The sequence below is a fragment of the Oncorhynchus masou genome, chromosome 27 (assembly GCF_036934945.1).
Source record: "Oncorhynchus masou masou isolate Uvic2021 chromosome 27, UVic_Omas_1.1, whole genome shotgun sequence".
NCBI classification, from domain to species: domain Eukaryota; kingdom Metazoa; phylum Chordata; class Actinopteri; order Salmoniformes; family Salmonidae; genus Oncorhynchus; species Oncorhynchus masou.
Genome location: NC_088238.1, coordinates 22,422,845 through 22,442,605, shown reverse-complemented (window position 1 = coordinate 22,442,605; position 19,761 = coordinate 22,422,845). Strand labels below are relative to the sequence as shown.

Here is a 19,761-nt window from a genome sequence, read left to right as displayed (position 1 = left end):
ATTTGGCATTTGTCCTCAGATCCTCAAAAGGTTTTACAGCTGCACCATCGAGAGCATCCTGACTGGTTGCATCTCTGCCTGGTATGGCAACTGCCCCCCCCCCCCTCCACACCACTACCACTCTCTGTTGTCATCTATGCATAGTCACTTTAATTATCTCTACCTACATGCACCTACTACCTCAACTAACCGGTGCACCCACACATTGACTCTGTACCTGCACCCCCCTGTACTCATTGTTATTTTTTACTGCTCCTCTTTAATTACTTGTTACTTTTATCTCTTGTTCTTATCCATATTTTGAAACTGCACTGTCGGTTAGGGGCTCATGTGTAAGCATTTCACCTGTTGTATTCTGCGCATGTGACTAATCAAATTTGATTTGACCTTGTGAAAGTAACACGTTTTCATTTTCGTCAAAAACATCTATATATTGAAGGAGTGGCTTTGAGACGGCCTGCACATGCGCAGTTCGGTGCGAGACAACCTTTAGACCCGTTGACGTGATCTGTGCACTACCGCCACCTACTACTTTGGAGCTATACAATTTATCCTACTACTTGAAAGCATTAGATGTGTGGACAATACATTTAGGTACACAGGACGTACAGTTAGAATTCTATGACTATCCAACAGTGAAATATCATGCACTTGTGCTTAATTGTCTCATATTTTGTAATGGTTGTCATAAATAATTTTGTGCACCAAGGTCACATTATTAAACCATGTTCAAGGTATTTGATGGCAGACCTCACAAGATGAACCTTTAATTCTGCATGGTAAAAATCCCATATGCTCTCTAGATTGACCTCTGTGTTGTAATAGTGTTAAAATCCAGGCATGGCTGGTGAGCGACGGTGCATGATGTCTCATCTATCTGTGTGCGTGCATATTTAAAACAACAGGAATCCAGACACCATCTGCTTGTCTCAGCACCTCAGTACCTCAACAGAGCTCATAATGAGTTGAGAGTCCCATTTCATCAAAAGATCTGGGGTTGTACATAGATCCTGTACGTTGCAGGAAAAACTGACATTTTTGTCTGTGTTTAGCCCTTATCTTATCATACACATTCTCTAATTGTAGACCAAGCTACAATGTGCTTACTGTTATCTTTATGTTATTTCATAACATTGATAGATCTATAGTGAAAGTATCACAGTAGTTATTTGTCTCTTAATGACAATATGCTTCCTGTAATGTGGGGTTTTCTCTTTGTAAGGTTCGCCGGGGGGAAGTTGAATGTTTGCCACAATGCGTTGGATCGCCATGTCGAGAGCGGACGAGGAGATCAACCGGCCATCATTTATGACAGCCCAGTGACTGGAATTAAGCAGACCATCACTTTTAGAGAACTACAGGAACAGGTAATGATCTCAACCACTTTTAGAGAACGACAGGAACAGGTAATGATCTCAACCACTTTTAGAGAACTACAGGAACAGGTAATGATCTCAACCACTTTTAGAGAACGACAGGAACAGGTAATGATCTCAACCACTTTTAGAGAACTACAGGAACAGGTAATGATTTCAGAAAAACTCTTCACACTGTACATATTCATTTAGACTGTAGGACGTCCCTCTAAATATACATTTTCACCCATATGTTGTAACATAGTATAGCCTCCCCTAAGCAGCCTGAACCCCTTCCCCACCTGGTATTTTCTCCACTGTCAGATCTGTTTAATGGTTGAATGGTTAAATGTGAAATGTACATGCCACATTTATAGGACTGTTTATAGAAGAGTTGATGGCCCACTTTCACAGTCACAGAGATTGTAATATTGCAGTAGATAAAGGTCTCACTGACGCCAAGTGAAGCACTTTGTGGGAGGGATTTCATCAAAGCAGTAGGGCTATTAGCCAGTATGTGACTCTGACGCTGAATTGCGTATACTGAGAAATCCTTTTAAGCTATTTAAGCCAGACCTTCAAGCCTTTTACTTTCTAGGCCTACATAACATTCAGAGAGGAGCACCTCCACTATTGTTGAAGATTCCTCCTCAAACATTTGGGTAGAGTTGATTAGCCTGATTTAAACTGCATTAGAATGAATGAAAAATTAGAGACACTCGTTCTATGTTGAATGAGACAGTCATTTCAGATCCCTCAATACATTTGATCAGTAACCCGAGGAAGGTATGATGGTGTGCAGATAGTAATTGAGAGGTAACATCGGTCATATTGATAGTACATTACATAGTCAGAACATGGCCTTTCAGAATGTTCTAAAGTCCATTTCAGACGAATGCATTTGTTGAGCTGTGTTGTATCACATCTCTTAAGCCTTGTTTCTTTTAGGCACCGGTAGCACACTGTGTGAATGCTGTGTCTTCCAGCCCAAGATGATAGTGACGGCCTCCTTTGGCATTGAGCCTGGCAGGAGAGTGGAGTACATTCCCCTGGTGGAGAAAGCCCTGGAGCTCAGCTCTCACAGTCCCTCCAAGGCCCTCATCGACAACCGGCCCGGCATGGTGAGGTCCATTGAGATAGAATACAGTTCTATGTTATTCTGTGGTAAGGCTTAACTCACTAACGTCAACTCTCTGAGAGATGCCTGCCATTTCACAAAGACAATAACTCTGCTGACATGCAATAGTTTTACATGATCCTCTCTATTGGTTACTTAATGCTATTACTTCCTGACTGAACCACGAATACGGTTCCAGTGTATATATGAATTGGATTATTTCAGCTGTGAGCTTGTATGGAGTTATGGATGGTTCGACAGATCTGTCGCTCCTAAACGGCCTGTTGAAACAAAGGTGGGAGAGAGAAACGGTGCGCATGAGGGACTGAATCACGCAACGCTGAGACGTGCCCCTAGGCTGTGGCGGGGAGCCTGGCACAGGGTCAGAGTGAAACCAGGCAGAACCGGTAGAAGAAAAGACAGTCAATTTCCCCCAAAACAGCCAGCAGCCACTTACAGTAATGTGTTGGCACTCCAGGAAACTGAAATTAGTTTCTTCTCAACTCATAAAAACAGCCAAATCTGTGCTCAGGGAAATCATTCTGAAAATGCTTTGCAAAGTATTGCAATCACTCTGCTCAGGCAATCTTTCACACCTATTTTATTAGTACCACCGATGTTTGGAATGTATCACAAAGTCTGGGGTTTTGCACCCTGATTGTTGCTGTGTTACCTTTATGCACAGTTACCCTAGTAGCTATTTTTGATTATGCAACACAGGGAGGATACTGTTAAGGTGATACGTTGTATGTTGTCATGGAAACTGTCTGAGCAAATCACCATACCTCCGATGTTGGAGAATATGAGATGTCCCCCTTTTTTTGTTGTTGAAGTCATTGGTATATTGCCGCTCTTGTGAATGTTAAACCACTCTAGTAATCACTATGGAAAGGCAGCGAGTGATTCCAGAGAAGTGGAATTCAAAACCCACCCATAAAGGCCTCATTAATCAGAGAAGGGTCCTACTACTGGATTATATTATTTTGGAAGAGGAGAGAACAATTAAAAAACAACTCAAGGCTTTGGGGGTCTTCCCTCCTTTCCCTCTGCCTTTGGGCAGTTTGAATTCCGCATGTTCTGCATCATGAAAGCTCACTTATTGAAAAATCCACAATTGAAAACCCAAGTTGTGACGACTATAAAAAACGTTTCTTGGGCAATATGGCATTGGAGGTCGGATGAGCCTTGTTGAGTTGTGCATGACTGTGTGTCTCTCCCTGCCAGCCATCCTCTATACGTCCTCTATACGTCTGGGACCACCAGAACTCCTAAGGTACAGCAAGCACTCTGACTCGACACAACAAGTTCATTACAGGAAGGGGGATAAAGACCCACTGGGAACAGACATCAGTTCGATGTCTAGGTATGATTTAAATATGGTTGTGTTGTCAACTAATGTGAAATCAACAAAAAATGTCACAATTTCATTGGATTTAGGTTCAAATTTGGGTGAATAAACAGAATAAACATCTCCCTTATGATGATTACATTTTTCAAATCCAATCCATTTTCCATTTTCATTCAACATCATCACATTGCATTTTTTGGGGGTTGAAATGACATGGAAACAACGTTGATTCAACCAGTTTTTGCCCAGTTGTGTCTGACGATTTTTATCATAAGGAATCCAGTCAATTTCACAGTTTAATGCAAGTAATGTGTATCATATACTACAGTAGACATTCCATGGCTCTGCAAATGTGATTCAAGTTCATTCTAAACTTTACCACCGTGAGATAAATGAGACAATTTTTAAACCAGAACCGGTAGTACTGAAAATGAGGTGAACCATGCAGGAGGTTGAAAGATTGACCGGAGGTGGTTCTAAATTGGAAAAACACATCTCCAGATAGCTCCCTTTGTCTTTAGCACCCAGATAACATGAAATATCCACCCGCTGGCCTGCTGTTCTCAGTCTCGTTGTCACCAGTGAGATCTATGGAGGAAACAGCTGAACTCCTACAGGTTATGTTACCATACATCGCAAAGATAGTTGAATTGAAAAACCAAGATTTATACAAGGGTTTGAATGTATAATAAAATAAATGAACCTGTTAAGAGCTTGTTGCATTCTTCTTGCATCAACGTTCGCCTCTTTTCTATATCTTCCCCTCAGGGCGTTGTCAGGGATACTGCTGGATACGCAGGTGATGTTGACATGGACCATGGCAAACGTTTATGGCCTCAAGCCTGGTGAAGTAAGTCCATGTGAAACATCTCCAGTGTTCTTTATCATTGTATTACAGAACATACACCATAAACATGCACAAACATAGTACAGTATGGATTTTCTCTTCTTTCTCTGCCTACTCTCTACTTGGTATGGTGGGCAGCGTCTGACCAGGGCTGGGTAGTGGGCCACTCCTACATTTGTGTCACGACTTTCGATGAAGTCGGCTCCTGTCCTTGTTCGGGCGGCGTTCAGCGATCGACGTCACCGGCTTTCTAGCCATCGCCGCTCCATTTCTCATATATCCATTTGTTTTGTCTTGTTTCATACACACCTGGTTTTCATTCCATAATCACACTACATGCATTTTAGTCCTCCGTTCCCCTCCATGTCTTTGTGTGTAATTGTTTATTGTTAATGGTGTATGTTCATGCGCTATACTATTGTTTATTGTTCCGTGTTTTTGGGCACTTAGATTTAGTCATTTTGTGCCTATTTTCTGACCGGAATAAAAGTTGCACCTGCACCTGACTTCGCTTCCCTTACACATCCGTAACAATCTGTTAGGCAACACCACCATTCTATACGAGGTATGTACCGTAGCCTACATAGGCCTATTATAATGACTTGTGAACGGGTCACTATTGGTCAATTAACTCCAGAAAAACACACAAACTCAACTTTCTCAAGGACTTGTCCCTTGCACTCAGTGATTCCAAATGCTTCGCAGATTACTCTATTTAAAGACAATGAGCACAAGAAAAATTGACTCCTAATGACGCATGAGAATATGAGATTTCAGACAACCAGCCTTTTGATATTCATGCACATGATCATCATTGCAAATTTACCCCGGCCTCATTAAACTAATATTCACTGGCTCGAAAAGGCCCAGTTAGGTTGGTTTGTGGAAGTTATTTGTATGAAGAGCAGCTGGTGATTCTGCTGTGTTTGGGCCCTGGGCAAATGACCCCAGGGGTTGGGAGTAGAGGGGTGGGGAGGTAGGACTGCTCATGGAGGCTATCTGCCTAATTAGACTTTTGGTCTCTGTGGCTGTTGGAGGATTGGAGGTGGGTGTTGAATTCATCAGCCTGGCTTTATCCAGAGCCTGTTGTCTGTGGCTGCATTTTCCTTGTGGAATGCATTGCTCCTGTCTACCCTGCTCCACACAACCTTCTGTCCTCTCACTGATTAATACACAGTCATAGATATTCACACTGGGAGGAAATTAAGGCCCTCGAGTCTGTTGTTGTTGATTTCCCAGCTCATTTTAATCTGTCTCCCTCTCTCCCTCTCTCCCTCTCTCCCTCACGCCTCGTCTCTCTCTCTCTCTCTCCTATCATGTGGAGCAACCTCGCCGACTGAACCTTTAGAGAATGAATATCGGTTCCGCTCGCCCGTGGGCTCTTCCTCACTGCAACTTTTGTTGGAGCACAATACTTTCTCAATAGAGTAATCTTGTTTCTATTCATCAGTTTCAGTCCATCTGTCTGGGCTCCAAATATAATTTTGTCTCCATTTCAAACAGATCTTTCCATGAATATTCATTCTGTTCGGCACAGTGGAAGTGTTAATGGTGCGGAACGTCAGTAGTAAGAAAACATTATGGCCTTAGTACTGTTCTTCTGTTTGATAGGTGGCTGGCTGAGTCATTACTACCGCAAGCCTCTAAAAACAGCTTGCTCTGAATGTCCCGCTACATTTCAATACCCAACTGGCGTGTTCATGTAAGCTTATGTCCTCAGGCTGTTTGGGTTTGTAACGGATCTCTCTCTCTCTCTATGCAGGGCAAGCCTGTTGGGACACCGGATGCCGGGCGCTCTTCCGCGTTCTGTCAGAGCATGGTTGTTCCTCCATGTTCACCGCGCCCACTGCCATCCGAGCCATCCGCCAGCAGGACACCCATTCTACCATAGGGGCTCAGTAATCCCTCACCAAGTACCCTCACCACCCAATCTCCACATATTGGCATAACACTGTGGAGATGGACCATTCAACAACTGTCGTGGCCAGCTCTGTTTTGAACCTTTTCTGCCCACTTGAAGTAGGCCTTCCCTTTAGTCCTATCAACGTCCAGAGACTGGGTACCTTTCATCCATATCTGGTGTTGTCCCCCACTGGCTGAAGGTTTTGGCTCTGCCTGCCCACTCTCTTGTTAGTCTCTGTCCATCTGCTGGAGCAGTGTCCCTGCCTGGCCCAGGCTCATCACTCACAACCTGTGTTCCCATTTAGACCTGATTGAGGTTTAATCAGGATGGATAAAACACCTGCAGGGCATTCATTCCTATTACATAATACTGTGCTGCTGCCACGCTGCTAAACACACAGGGAATCACTGAGTGCTGTAGAGAGCCTCAGGCAATGCCATCTTTGATGGTGCCTGGTTCCAGGGACTGGAGTGATTGTTATCCCCATGGGAAATGTCATAATTTATATTGATAATAAATCTGTGGAAAATACAGTTTTGGTTCCTTAATATTTTGAAACAGAATCACAGTTGATCAGGTATAATGTGAAAATAGAGGGGGTGTGGTGGTAACTCCACTTATTTAGATTTTTCTCCATACCTGCGTCATTAAACAGGGGCTTTGATCTTTGGTCATAGTTTGCCATTGAATAATCTGAATGTGGGGAATTTGAAGGTATTTTGTGTGCTGCTTCTGAACAGGGTTTGGCCTCGACTGCTCCAGGCAGACCTGAGACACAAATCCCAAAGGGATTGAATTCATTGTTTTCCCTGGACTATAACATGACATACTTTCTGCTAGTTGTTCTGATGGACTATGCTTCAGTTGTTGGTTTTGTCATGTGCCATGCAGCATCTTTCCATGACTGTCTTTCTCCCAGAGGGAGCAGGTTAGTGAAAGACTACAGCAATTCACTGAGAGAGAATTGATGCACAAACACAACAACCACAATGTAAGATGTTTGTCTGGATTCTGGAGACTCAGACAGTAGTCGAATATCCGGTTAACCTTTGTTTCCTTGCCTGGAGACAAAACAGACAACCATCAAAACTATTCTTCTCCCTTCTCTACTAGCAATGTTAACAGTCAAGATGCAGACACTAGACTTGTTATTTTACAGCTCAGGAAATAGGATGTTCTCAGTGAATATAAAAAGAACGCAATCCAGTAAAGTTGAATACAATAGCAATCCAGGTCAATTAAAACGTCAACTCTATTTCCCCTCTTTCTCATGAATTGATTATAAACTTGAAGTGTGAAAGGCAAGCGTTTTGAGAACACTTTATTAAGGATTAAGACACTAAAACGCCTTAGTTCACGTGTGGATGGTTACTCCTATGAATGGGTTGTTGCTGGCATCTCCTCAGTGTATGGCACCGTTATCAGTAGGCCATAGACATTTTGGTAGTAATATGATGTGGGTGGATAGCATATGAAATATTCATCACGATCTCTCTGATAAGCTCACTGCAGTAGCCTCTTCTCAGCTCCTAGCTCAGTAACACCACATGGGTAGCTAATTGTACCAAATCCTGTGCTAAAATATACCACAGAGCCCATAACAACTATTGCCGCTCGTGACAGAGCCTGGGGAGAAGCCACATGGACCAGAGGGTCTCCAGTTACAGAGGGTCAGTGAGGCAGAGTGAACGCTTCAAACGTAGGCTTTATTACATCACTTACCAACAGAAATCAGGCTTTATTACATCACTTACCAACAGAAATCAGGCTTTATTACATCACTTACCAACAGAAATCAGGCTTTGTTTCATCACTTACCAACAGAAATCAGGCTTTATTACATCACTTACCAACAGAAATCAGGCTTTATTTCATCACTTACCAACAGAAATCAGGCTTTATTACATCACTTACCAACAGAAATCAGGCTTTATTACATCACTTACCAACAGAAATCATGCTTTATTACATCACTTACCAACAGAAATCAGGCTTTATTACATCACTTACCAACAGAAATCAGGCTTTATTACATCACTTACCAACAGAAATCAGGCTTTATTTCATCACTTACCAACAGAAATCAGGCTTTATTACATCACTTACCAACAGAAATCAGGCTTTATTTCATCACTTACCAACAGAAATCAGGCTTTATTTCATCACTTACCAACAGAAATCATGCTTTATTACATCACTTACCAACATAAGTCAGGCTTTATTACATCACTTACCAACAGAAATCAGGCTTTATTACATCACTTACCAACAGAAATCAGGCTTTATTTCATCACTTCCCAACAGAAATCAGGCTTTATTACATCACTTACCAACAAAAATGCTTATAAATATACTTTAAGAGTTTTAACTTCCAATAACAAAGACTCTCAGTTTAAGATAATCTTTCCAAACTGTCGGCTGCTACTGTATCTCCAGTCCTCTCCCTCGAATGTGAGCAGCAGCAGCCTAATCAACTGTCGGGGCTGATTGTCCAGCCAATCACAACTTGATTGACTTATTATCCATTAGCCTCCCAACAGAGAAAGTGCCGGAAAGGCGCTGGAAGGATAGGTAGGTCGTGACCGGCCTCACACGCCAGTACAGTAGGTAGTGGTGTATCCACCTGTCAGTTGGTTGCGATTCGCAAACATTTTTTAAAGAAGAAGAAGAAGAAGGAGCTGGAAGGGCACGGCAAGAGGGCTTGCCTCCTCCAGTGCCACAAAGTCATTATGAATGCACTTTCCTATGTGCTGATTTTCAGAAAATCAGATTTTCCTGTGTAGCTCCAAGTGTTGAAAGGTGCAGACGTGCCAAAGCCACAAAATTGCCATTTTCAGCCCAGTATTTCATTCTCGCTGGGTACTTCACGATGACTATTGTTATTACAACACATGAGTTGCTTCCTGTAAACGCCTTGGAGCATTATCAGCGAGCTTGAGCAATTTCACTCGTCACCCCAGATGTCAGAAAAGTAATAGAAAAATGGGGTTGGAGCTCTCTGGTATAGGAGTCGCGTCTAGCTCTACCGTTCAACCCACTCAGAGGAACAATCACAACACAATGGAGCAAGCACCATTTCATAGCCCTTATTAACATAGCCAGGAGCACTAACTCAATGCTCACAGGCAGAGCAGACTCTTACTTATGGGGGACAACGTTCATGATTTCGATCAATAACAATTTCCAGCTTGTAGCATCAGGAAGCTTGGCTTGTGACTCACTCTGCCTGTTTGCTTAACATTTGCAGGATTTATATAATGCATTATCTGGGATGTCATGTGCCATCTTTCAAGGAATATATGTGCAATTGATATACCTTCTCATTGCAAGGTGACACGCACAAGGTGCACATACAGACACACACACGCACACACACACAAACACATGCATACTAAATGCAATTATGGGGGCGAATGTTTCCTCTCTCATTCTTGCTAATGAGACACAAACTTCCCCAGTTGGGACTATGTTAGGTATAGTGCTGTGGGACTATTGTTGCCTGTCCAAGGCTGAATCTGGGCCTCTGAAGATATGGAGAAATGTGCTTGGCCTTCACCCACCCACTTGCATAAATTACACACAGATCCAACCATCCATGGCTGCCTGTCTCTCCCCTTCTCCCAACATCTATAGTCAGATTGTTCCAAAGTAGGAGCAGGGAACACAGGGCAAGGTGTCACGGGTGAGATTTAAATTTATGTGGTGTGCTGTGTAGAATACGGAGAAAAGATCAGCAGGGTGATTCTCTGGATGTTCTGTAGAGTTCTGTGACCCTGCTTCTTCTACCCATTCTCATTCAGATTACACCAAGACCCTCACCCTGACCCAGATAACAGACCAATCAGAGGAGGATGGTGGGAGGAGCTATAGGAGGACCGGCTCATTGTAATTACCGGAAGAGAATATACAGTATGGAAATGTTTGATAACGTCCTGTTGATTCCATTCCAACCATTACGACGAGCCTGTCCTCCTATAGCTCCTCCCACCAGCCTCCTCTGAGGCCTATTTGAATTAGAATTCCTCGAGTTGTTATGTGTGGCAGGAGGCCATGGAAACTGTATGGCCTCAGACGTTTTGGCAGCAAATGAAGTCTTCTCTGCTTTATCAGACCATGTCAAGGTCCCTGAGTGAAGATTAGCATGGCTGTATCTACAGTTGAAGTCGGAAGTTTACATACACTTAGGTTGGAGTCATTAAAACTCGTTTTTCAACCACTCCACAAATTTCTTGGTAACAAAGTATAGTTTTTGCAAGTCGGTTAGGACATCTGCTTTGTGCATGACACAAGTAATTTTTCCAACAATTGTTTACTGACAGATTATTTCACTTATAATTCACTATCAAAATTCAAGTGGGTCAGAAGTTTACATACACTAAGTTGACTGTGCCTTTAAACAGCTTGGAAAATTCCAGAAAATGATGTCATGGCTTTAGAAGCTTCTGATAGGCTAATTGACATCATTTGAGTCAATTGGAGGTGTACCTGTGGATGTATTTCAAGGCCTACCTTCAAACTTAGTGCCTCTTTGCTTGATATTATGGGGAAATCAAAAGAAATCAGCCAAGACCTCAGAAAAAATGGTAGACCTCCAAAAGTCTGGTTCATCCTTGGGAGCAATTTCCAAGCGCATGAAGGTACCACATTCATCTGTACAAACAATAGTACGCAAGTATAACCACCATGGGACCACGCCGCCGTCATACCGCTCAGGAAGGAGAAACGTTCTGTCTCTTAGAGATGAATGCACATTGGTGCAAATCAATCCCAGAACAACAGCAAAGGACCTTGTGAAGCTGCTGGAGGAAACAGGTACAAAAGTATCTGTATCCACAGTAAAACAAGTCCTATATTGACGTAACCTGAAAGGCCGCTCAGCAAGAAAATGTCTTAAGGACAAGAAAGTCAAGGTATTGGAGTGGCCATCACAAAGCCCTGACCTCATTCCTATAGAACATTTGTGGGCAGAACTGAAAAAGCGTGTGCGAGCAAGGAGGCCTACAAATCTGACTCAGTTGCACCAGCTCTGTCAGGAGGAATGGGACAAAATTCACACAACTTATTGTGGGAAGCTTGTGGAAGGCTACCTGAAACGTTTGACCCAAGATACACTCCATTAGTATTGCCTTTAAATTGTTTATGCAAACTTCTGACCCTCTGGGGGAATGTGATGAAAGAAATTAAAGCCGAAAAAAATAATTCTCTCAACTATTATTTCACATTCTTAAAAAAAAGTGTTGATCCTATCTGACCTAAAACAGGCAATTGTTACTAGGATTAAATGTCAGGAATTGTGAAAAACTGATTTTAAATGTATTTGGCTAAAATGTATGTCATCTTCCGACTTCAACTGTATATAACCACAGCTAGAGTGGGATTTTTACTCAGATCAACAGAAACAATATGGACTGTTTTGTGTACACGTTTTTGTGCAAGTTTGTCTGAGACTCGTAAGGCAATTCTAGTCTAATGGGAAAACTCCAGCTTATTGCTTTTTTTCACCTTGCTACTGGCACAACTCAGTTTAATATAACTTGAAAACACAGTCGTAACCTTCCTTGGCTGTTAAATAGTTTTTTATGAACTTTGTGGTTCGAACTGTGAATGCTGAAGCCGTAGACCGTATACCATGGGTATCAAAAAACATTTATCTTTACTGTTCTAATTATGTTGGTAACCAGTTTATATTAGCAGTAAGGCACATCGGGGGTTTGTGGGATATGGCCAATATACCACAGCTAAGGGCTGTATCCAGGCACTCCGTGTTGCGTCATGCCTAAGAACAGCCCTTAGCCATGGTATATTGGCCATATACCACACCCCCTCAGGCCTTATTGCTTCATTATAGATCTGCTACACTATTACACTGTCCTGGCCTATAGAGCCTGACTGCTCTCGCTGCTCCTCCAGATTGAAGAGCCTTTTATTGGCTGGAGAGCGCTGTGACGTGGAGACTGAACTGGGCCAAAAGGAGCGCTGGAGTGCCTGTACTGGACCACTGGTGGCAGACTGGTAAGACTTTCATTTGCTACTGGAACATCATAATGGACACTACATGTTACACTAGGACGATGGTTCCATTTCTTGATACCGGTTGTGGTATTACATCTGACCCAACATTTCCCCTATATCTCATTTAAAGGCTCAGAATTCAAGAATAGTTGTAACAAATTATAAATGCAGGACTCTATTCTCTGAGCACCTTTTGAGAATGTTAATCTATTATAGTTTTAGTCTATCTTAGGGGAATTGTCAATGTGAGTGAATTGTTATTGCCGCCTTGGTAGTATTTGATCAGCCCATTGACATTAATTCGGCCTTGAGAAGGCGTAACAAATAGCTATATCTCCACAGTATAACTCTTCCTTGAAAGCCCCTGCAGGCATTAAGTGCATGGACTATGCTCCCAATTTAATTCATGCTTCGCACTTATACTGTATGCGGAGCATCAGAGGAAAGGCCATTTCTTTCACTAAGTGCCGTGCTAAGAAGAGGAATTAGCCCACAAGGATTTGGGGCTGCTCTGCAATGGTTATAGAGTGCCCTGAGGCTTTCACTACGCTCCCACAGCCACCCAATTAACTTAATCAGCTTCTCAATCTAACTTCATTAATACTAGTCCTTTCAGAGCAATTCACAGTGCATCATTCATAGACCGCGTGCTGTGGTCTAGCAGCTTTACAATGGATGAGGAGGGGAAGTTCTTCTTGTTGGTGAAAGTGTGTGATTCATTTTGTATATAATACCTCCCAATCATCACTGTTGTCTATATTGGTGATGAGATGTGTAATTGGGGTCTTGAGTGTAGGGCTAAACTGCATTGTTTTCCCCTGTCACCTTCGAATGACTTTAGAGTCACTAAGACCCTATTAGCCACTTGGTGGGTGATTCCAGCCCATGTTCCAGGCAGCGAGCCATCGTACGAATGTCCCTCTCTCCCTTACCCCCAGTCCCACAAAACAGTGATAAATGTGGTAGAGAAGGCGGCATGAGATAGGCATTGGATTCCTTGTACGTTTTTTTTATTTATTATTCTGCGTGCCTGACAGAGAATCGACCGGGGAAGAGCAGACATCTGTGTTAAATATGGAATAAAAAAATAGACATGGACCTTGAGAATGTACGGGTGAGAGTGAGAGAGAATCCACATATCACTGTCTTGGATCTCAGCCCAGATTAGCATGTTTGGGGAGATGGCTCTTTGTCTCACAGACCTCCCTGGAGGTGGGTGTTGTTAACTCAGCAGCAGTAACCCAGCAGCAGTAACTCAGCAGCAGTAACCCAGCAGCAGTAACTCAGCAGCAGTAACCCAGCAGCAGTAACTCAGCAGCAGTAACTCAGCAGCAGTAACTCAGCAGCAGTAACCCACAGGAGTAACTCAGCAGCAGTAACCCACAGGAGTAACTCAGCAGCAGTAACCCACAGGAGTAACTCAGCAGCAGTAACCCACAGGAGTAACTCAGCAGCAGTAACCCACAGGAGTAACTCAGCAGCAGTAACCCACAGGAGTTACCACGCAAAACGTGGCTTTTGGTGTTTTACTGAGTCATCCAATGTTAGTTATCATGAGCCAATGTGCCACAGTGCAACAGCTCCAGTTGATACAATATACAGTATGAGCCTTCCTTTGTCTTTTCAGGTGACCATTAGGTTGCTTTGGTTTTCTCAAAAGCCTATATATGCACTGAGTATACCAAACATTAGGAATACCTGCCTAACATTGAGTTGCATCTAAGCTGTGGCGGTCATGAAATTTTGTCAACCAGTGATTGTCAAGCAAATAACTGCTGGTCTCACGGTAATTGACCATTAATTAACATAAATGATCAAGGCTCGGGAGAAGACCAAGACGCAGACAGTTTCGACAGTAATCCAGGGTGGTATAACAAGGTATAGAATGACAGGCAGAATGATCAAAAACCGGGAAAGCTAGAAAACAGGAACTGGAGACAGACAGGATGTCACGTTCGTCGTAAGGAGGAGACCAAGGAGCAGCGTGATATGAATACATACTCTTTAATAAACGAAGAAACACTAAACAAACTTACAAAATAACAAAACGCAAAACGCTATATAAACCGAGAGCTGACAATGGCAACTACACATAGACAATAACCCACAAACTATCCAAGGCATATGGCTACCTAAATATGGTCCCCAATCAGAGACAACGATAAACAGCTGCCTCTGATTGAGAACCAATCTAGGCAACCATAGACATATAAACCCCTAGACATACAAAAAACCCTAGACATACAAAACCCCCTAGACAATACAAAAACTAAACAAACCACCCTTGTCACATCCTGACCTAACCAAAATAATAAAGAAAACAAAGATAACTAAGGTCATGGCGTGACACAGGAGTACGGGAAAAAATGTTGGTAGGCTTGACTAAACAAAATGAACTGGCAACAGACAAACAGAGAACACAGGTAAAAGTACACTGAGGATAATGGGGCCGAAGGAGACACACCTGGAGGGGAGTGGAGACAATCACAAAGACAGGTGAAACAGATCAGGGTGTGACATAAACGCATTTAGCATCTCCTGGCATCCAAGCATAACATACAAGCCACTGATGCAGACCTTTGGAACATCTACATTTTAAAATGTATAACAAATCCATTTAATATAGCCTACACCTTCACAATAAATCTAAAGAAACATGATATGATATGAAGAAAATGTAGTCTATTTCAGAAGAACAGAATAGCATACTCTGAGTTGTCCTTATGTTAGATATTGATGTGGTATGCCATATGGCTGTGGGCTACAATAGTTCATTTAGAAGACAAGATTTGCTTAGAATTCCATAGCATTATTTTATAGTACGAAGAATACAATTGAAAAAAGCTGAATAACATAGAAAATATATTTTCTCCAATCAATTTGAGGGAGTCTGCACATGCGGCTATTCTATGTTGAGGGGTTAACAAAGAAACAGGTACTCCTATATGTTATTTATGTATTTATGTAACTTTAGTTGTGATACAAATGTTGTGGTATAGGTTCTGATTTTTAATACATTCTAAGGCTGCATGATGCGACTAATGTTGATTTTTTTAAAGTTACATGGAAGCCATGATTTCTGCTTTGTTTTTTTTGTGCAGGCTGTACACACTTCATCAGTCTCTCATTCACAATTTGACAAGCACTTGATAATGCCTCGAATTTCCCGGCTGCATCCCCTTTGTGTGGCCGTAATGCCCCCTAAAAAAAATCCATGCCTTTTGTGGCTAGTAGCCATTGTGGCCTTGGACTGAACATAATACTTATAATCCCCTTCTCCCAGCTGTGTGCTGAAGCACCTCTCGCTCACATGGCTCTCCATAATGTGATCGGGTCTTTCTCACCTGATACAAGTGAAGACAAACACATCGGGGACGCAACTGCGCATATTGAAGATATTGGAAGAACTGTCCAGATGTACTTTTCGTCAGCCAACAAGATGAGAAGGCCTAACGAACAGCAAAAGCACTAGACTATGTCAATCTACTATCCCCCATAGTACAAAAGTTGACCTATTCTGTGCGAGAAATAAATATTCCAAACATAGACTGGGACAGATACGACAGATGCCAAATTAATAGAACCACGAGCATCAGAAAAACTGTTTTAAGCAATGAGCCTGACACAACAGCTTAAAATGTTGATGAACTATTAGGCTATTTCTTCACATTATGAGCGCAGTAATGCGCACATGGCAGTAGGCTATAAGCGCGAATGGTATTTTCCCGCAAATAAAACATTCTCAAACTATGATTTGAAAAAGTCACAAAAAAATGCATGTGCTGTATCTTGCCTTATGCTGGGCATCATTCACAAGTGATAATATATAATTAATTCACACTTTACATATACTAAATAACATATGTGTGAAATTAGTTTTGATTTAGAATGGACCATTATCATGCACCTGTCTCGAAGCAGGAGCAGAGGGGAAAAATACATGTCATCTATGCACTTAAATAGCAAATGGAGGACTGATAACAAGTTCAAACAGGTGCCATTAATACAGGTAATGAGTGGAGGACAGAGGAGCCTCTTAATTAAAGAAGAAGTTACAGGTCTGTGAGAGCCAGACATCTTGCTTGTTTGTAGGTGACCAAATACTTACTTTCCACCATAATTTGCAAATAAATTCATAAAAAATCCTACAGTGATTTTTCTGGATTTTTTTCTCGTTTTGTCTGTCATAGTTTAAGTGTACCTATGATGAAAATTATAGGCCTCTCTCATCTTTTTAAGTGGGAGAAATTGCACAATTGGTGGCTGACTAAATACTTTTTTGCCCCACTGTGTTTGTGTGTGTGTGTATATATATATATATATATATATATATATATATATATATATATATATATATATATCACAAAAATAACAAAAATAAAGGGAACACTAAAATAACACATCCTAGATCTGAATGAATGAAATATTCTTATTAAATACTTTTTTCTTTACATAGTTGAATGTGCTGACAACAAAATCACACAAATTATCAATGGATATCAAATTTATCAACCCATGGAGGTCTGGATTTGGAGTCACACTCAAAAGTAAAGTGGAAAACCACACTACAGGCTGATCCAACTTTGATGTAATGTCCTTAAAACAAGTCAAAATGAGGCTCAGTAGTGTGTGTGGCCTCCACATGCCTGTATGACCTCCCTACAACGCCTGGGCATGCTCCTGATGAGGTGGCGGATGGTCTCCTGAGGGATCTCCTCCCAGACCTGGACTAAAGCATCTGCCAACTCCTAGTCAGTCTGTGGTGCAACGTGGCGTTGGTGGATGGAGCGAGACATGATGTCTCAGATGTGCTCAATTGGATTCAGATCTGGGGAACGGGCGGGCCAGTCCATAGCATCAATGCCTTCCTCTTGCAGGAACTGCTGACACACTCCAGCCACATGAGGTCTAGCATTGTCTTGCATTAGGAAGAACCCAGGGCCAACCGCACCAGCATATGGTCTCACAAGGGGTCTGAGGATCTCATCTCGGTACCTAATGGCAGTCAGACTACCTCTGGCGAGCACATGGAGGGCTGTGCGGCCCCCCAAAGAAATGCCACCCCACACCATGACTGACCCACCGCCAAACCGGTCATGCTGGTCATGCAGGCAGCAGAACGTTCTCCACGGCGTCTCCAGACTGTCACGTCTGTCACATGTGCTCAGTGTGAACCTGCTTTCATCTGTGAAGAGCACAGGGCGCCAGTGGCGAATTTGCCAATCTTGGTGTTCTCTAGCAAATGCCAAATGTCCTGCACGGTGTTGGGCTGTAAGCACAACCCCCACCTGTGGACGTCGGGCCCTCATACCACCCTCATGGAGTCTGTTTCTGACTGTTTGAGCAGACACCTGCACATTGTGACCTGCTGGAGGTCATTTTGCAGGGCTCTGGCAGTGCTCCTCCTGCTCCTCCTTGCACAAAGGCGGAGGTAGCGGTCCTGCTGCTGGGTTGTTGCCCTCCTACGGCCTCCTCCACATCTCCTGATGTACTGGCCTGTCTCCTGGTAGTGCCTCCATGCTCTGGACACTACACTGACAGACACAGCAAACCTTCTTGCCACAGCTCGCATTGATGTGTCATCCTGGATGAGCTGCACTACCTGAGCCACTTGTGTGGGTTGTAGACTCCGTCTCATGCTACCACTAGAGTGAAAGCACCGCCAGCATTCAAAAGTGACCAAAACATCAGCCAGGAAGCATAGGAACTGAGAAGTGGTCTGTGGTCACCACCTGCAGAACCACTCCTTTATTGGGGGTGTCTTGCTAATTGCCTATAATTTCCACCTGTTGTTTATTCCATTTGCACAACAGCATGTGCAATTTATTGTCAATCAGTGTTGCTTCCTAAGTGGACAGTTTGATTTCATAGAAGCGTGATTGACATTGTGCTGTTAAGTGTTCCCTTTATTTTTTTGAGCAGTATATATATATATATATATATATATATATATATATATATATATATATATATATATATATATATATATCAAAGAACAAAGAACAAAAATAAATATATATATAGAACAAAGAACAAAGAACAAAAATAAATATATATATATAAAACTTGCAGCAGCACTATCAAGGTTCTTATTAGCTATTTCTAGCCTTCCCTGAGACGACGAGCCAATAATTAGTTTTTAGATTTTACAGCACCTTACGCAGTGTATCTGCTCATTTCCCTAATCTTCCCATTCACTATGTCCAATTTGAAATACAGTTGAGTAGTGGAGACCAGAGTCTATAAAGCTCGGGTTGTCTCTTGTGGAGGTCATAAGTGAGCTTTTCAAGAGGGAGAAAGTCAACAATCTGGTCAGCCCAGATTTTAAATGTAGGAGAGGTATTAGAGGCCCACAATAGAATAATACATTTCTTAGCAAAGTATGTAATAGTCATAAGCAAATTTTCTCTGTCAGGATCAAGAACAAAGTCCTGCTGGGCATTAAGAAGATAGATACACGGGGTCATATCAAACTGTACCTCTAGTATTTTCTGTGCAGCAGTATGTATATGTATACAAAATCTGGCAGCAGTATGTATAGATTCTGATTCTTTCTTTCTTTCGGAAGACATGAGCCCTAGGACCATGCCACAGGACTACCTGGCCTGATGACTCCTTGCTGTCCCCAGTCCACCTGGCCGTGCTGCTGCTCCAGTTTCAACTGTTCTGCCTTAGTCTATGGAACCCTGACCTGTTCACCGGACATGCTACCTGTCTCAGACCTGCTGTTTTCAAATCTCTAGAGACAGCAGGAGCGGTAGAGATACTCTGAATGATTGGCTATGACAAGCCAACTGACATTTACTCCTGAGGTGCTGACCTGTTGCACCCTTGACAACCACTATGATTATTATTATTTGACCCTGCTGGTCATCTATGAACATTTGAACATCTTGGCCATGTTCTTTTATCAAATCAAATTTATATAGCCCTTCGTACATCAGCTGATATCTCAAAGTGCTGTACAGAAACCCAGCCTAAAAAACCAAACAGCAAGCAATGCAGGTGTAGAAGCACGGTGGTTAGGAAAAACTCCCTAGAAAGGCCAAAACCTAGGAAGAAACCTAGAGAGGAACCAGGCAATGTGGGGTGGCCAGTCCTCTTCTGGCTGTGCCGGGTAGAGATTATAACAGAACATGGCCAAGATGTTCAAATGTTCATAAATGACCAGCATGGTTG

At 42.4% G+C, this 19,761-nt stretch overlaps 1 pseudogene; it reads left to right on the top strand.

Moving 5' to 3' along the window:
- The first annotated feature begins 840 nt into the window (after nt 1-840).
- The window catches only part of LOC135515410 (acyl-CoA synthetase short-chain family member 3, mitochondrial-like), a 41,253-nt pseudogene continuing 22,332 nt past the window's right edge, over nt 841-19,761 (top strand).